The sequence below is a fragment of the Stomoxys calcitrans genome, chromosome 5, assembly GCF_963082655.1.
Source record: "Stomoxys calcitrans chromosome 5, idStoCalc2.1, whole genome shotgun sequence".
Taxonomy (NCBI): Eukaryota; Metazoa; Arthropoda; class Insecta; order Diptera; family Muscidae; genus Stomoxys; species Stomoxys calcitrans.
Window position 1 is genome coordinate 123,215,705 of NC_081556.1, and position 3,342 is coordinate 123,219,046.

General features: G+C 36.0%; 1 long non-coding RNA gene across 1 annotated transcript; it reads right to left on the reverse strand.

Moving 5' to 3' along the window:
* Positions 1–653: 653 nt before the first annotated feature.
* On the reverse strand, positions 654–1,862 carry LOC106085982 (uncharacterized). Its single transcript, XR_009398319.1, has 2 exons — positions 1,782–1,862; positions 654–887 (listed from the first exon to the last, which is right to left on the reverse strand). It is a non-coding gene; the product is annotated as an uncharacterized LOC106085982 (long non-coding RNA).
* Positions 1,863–3,342: the final 1,480 nt, after the last annotated feature.

Below are 3,342 nucleotides of genomic sequence, written 5' to 3' on the forward strand. Positions count from 1 at the left end.
TTGTAGATAAATTTTTCGTTTTCTTTGGTTTTAGTTTTTTTCACTTTGCCTTTGATTTTTCTTTGCCAACACTCTCTAAATATGCTAAAATGGCTAATTCCCTTTGAACCAGCACCGGATAAGAGTAAAAGTTTTCTTACGAAATTATGTTTGTTGTAATTTCTGATTACTTTTTTGTGTGGTAGTTGTTTTTGTTATGGTTGTTGTAGCTGTTATTTGCTGCTGAGTCGTTCTTTTAGTTAGTATTTCTAATTAAAACATTAACACGAACTGTTGTTATTGTTGCCGACATGGTAGTAGTAGTAGTAGTTGTGTTTTAGTTATTGTTGTTGTTAGGTTATATTCTTGGCCGAGCAAATGAGCCATATTTCGTTGCGAACGTTGCCTTCTGTTCTGTTTTATTTTTGTTTTTGTTTTTTTTTTTTTCAACTATGTACGTGGCTCTATGCCTGCGCTCGGTCCGTTTTGTGTGTGCTGTGTTGCTGCTGCTTTCGCTAAATTTGTCATTACCATAAGGATTTTAAGGACTTTTTATGACCAACATTATCATTTATATTCATTTGTCGCGTTTAATTTGTTTTTCTTCAGCATAAGAGGGACTTGGTTTGCTAATTTTTCTTTCTTTTTCTAGGTTTTATATGCTTTTTTTAATGTTTTGTTTTTTTTTCTTCTAGCTTTTAAGGGGGATTTAAATTAACAATTATCTTTTGTCGTTTTTATATATCTTAAGAACTTGCTTTTTTATTATAGGTAATTTTGTTTTGCTATTGTTACAAGGAATTTTTACACTTTTTTTTTCTTGGTTTTTTGTTGTTAATTATGAATAATTATTTTTTATTTTTATGATTATGATTACGGCTTTCATGAAGATATTGTTTTTTATATATCTGTAAGAAAAAAAAAAAGGAAAATAATTTTTATTATATTTTTTCTCATTGGAATAACTCAATTTAAATTTTTTTTAATTACAAAATTATTTTTTTAAGGATAATTTTTTGTAAGCCTAAAAATAGGCTTCATTTTTTGTGGTTGAACAACAAACTTTCTCTTAATTGTCCTTTACAAACATTTATAACGGTCCATTTTTCTTTTGAGCCTAAAAATATGCTTCACATTTTGTTGCTGCCATCGTACTGCTGATAGTTTTAATAGCTTGATACACGCACTTTGCAGCCTGGACTTGCTTAAAAGGCCAGAGAGTTAACATTTAAGAACATGCGTTGCTGTTGCTCCCAAAACAAAAACTAAAATCCCCAAACACCAAGAAATGCGGAACTTTGAACACTCAAAGACTCACACAAACACACTCCCATATATAATGCACAAAACTAAAACTTTTTTTTTTAAATGGGTATGCACCCCAGGGTGTTTTCACTTCTTTTTTAGGGGAACAGCAGGAATTTTGGTTAGAAAAAGGAGATCCACTCCCCACAAAAAAACACGAATGCATGCAGTTGCAGTAAAAACAGCATGGTGACAGCACCCAAAAAGGAGCTATGCAAGAATGTCTCAAAAAATAAACACACAAACCGAAATACAGCCATCCAACCATTCAACAATTCAGCATGCCAGAGCACCAAAACACAAGCACACCAACAAACTTACACATATTGGAAAAAAAACAGGAAGAAATTCACATGCTTTCACTTTTTCCCATAGAGGTATCAGTTATCAGGGCTTCTTAAACTCGGAAAATTATACTCATAGCCATAGGCATAAAGCCACACTTACATACACACACACACACACCTATATAAATACATATAAGCTTGCTTGCATACCCCCACGTTTGTTAGTCAACGGCACTCACGCACAGCGAATAGCAAAAGTGAACCGTTTGCGAGAAAGAATACTTTGTGAATAACCAAATCAACAGTGAAACGCACCTAAAGCCATAATGTGTGCTGTGAAAAAGTCTGCCTGTCTTCGTTATTATTAAGCTCTCTGTGGATATAGTTTTGCTCTCTCTCTCTCTCTCTCTTCCTCAGTTCGTGGCTGCTACTCACTCATTTAAAACCAGAGAGAAGGAGAGAGAGAGAGAGAGAGCGAGAAAAATTCATTTAACCAGCACCACAATTGTGTGGAGGCTGACTGCCATGCTGCGTTTGTGTGTGTTAGTTTGCTGTTGCTGCTGTTAAATGTGACACAAAGACACCATGACACACTGACTGACTGTGTAGTGTAGAAAATCAGGCAACACACTAAAAACCCCACCACACTTTCTATCCATTCACAGTCAAACATTCACCACACACACACACATACAATACATAGTACTTGTATGTAGAATGTTTAGTGCTGGTAGAAAACTATGGAAAGGATTTGTTGAGGAGAGAGTTGCCATTGTGGTTCAAAACAGGTAAAAACGCATTATCCATTTGATACCCACCACCATTAACATATTTATTATCAAAATGTGTTATAGCACTATTTAATCCATATTAATATCCAAATATAGTCCGATCTTAATCATATGTGGTTCAGGTGCCGAGAAGCTCTATAAAGAGATATTTCGAAATTTCATCGAAATCGGGTAAGAAGTGCGCCGTTCAAGCGATTAAGCTCTAATTCGGATATCTTAATTTGGTGCATGTTAGTTGGATGTCGGAAGTCTTAAAGCAGCTCACAGCTCCAAATTTCAGCTAAATCGGAGAATAAATGCGCCTTTTATGGTCTATAGGCCCTAAAACTGAAAATTGGTCTTTATGGCAGCCATTCAAATATAGCCGGTCTGGACCATATTTGGGACAGATGTTGGGAGTTTTAATACAACTCACTGTTTCAAATTTCAGCCAAGTCGAGTAGTAAATGGCCTGTTATAAGCCTAAGACTCCAAATCGGGCGATCGGTCTATATGGCAGCTATATCCAAATATGTTCCGGACCATGTTCTGGACCATTTTTGCTTTGGACATAGGCGGGCCTAATTAAACTCACTATGCCGAATTTCAGCGAAATCGGGTTATAAATGCGGCTTAAGACCCTTAATCGGCAGTTTGGTCTCTATGGCAGATATATCCAAATATGGTCCGATATACACCACATTCGGGTCAGATGTCGAGACCCCTCGTGCAAATCACTGTTTTAAATTTCAGAAAAATCAAGAAGAAATGCACATTTTCTAGTCTTTAGACCCTAAAGCTGAAGATCGGTCTTTATAGCAGCCACATCTAAATATAGCCCGATCTCAACCACATAGAGACATATGTTGGGAGCTTTGATATGGGTCACTGTTCCAAATTTCAGAGAAGTGGGGACATAAATGCTCCTCTTATAGGCCTAAGACCCAAAATCGGCAGATCGGTCTTTATGGCAGCTATATTTAAATATGTTCCGATCTAGG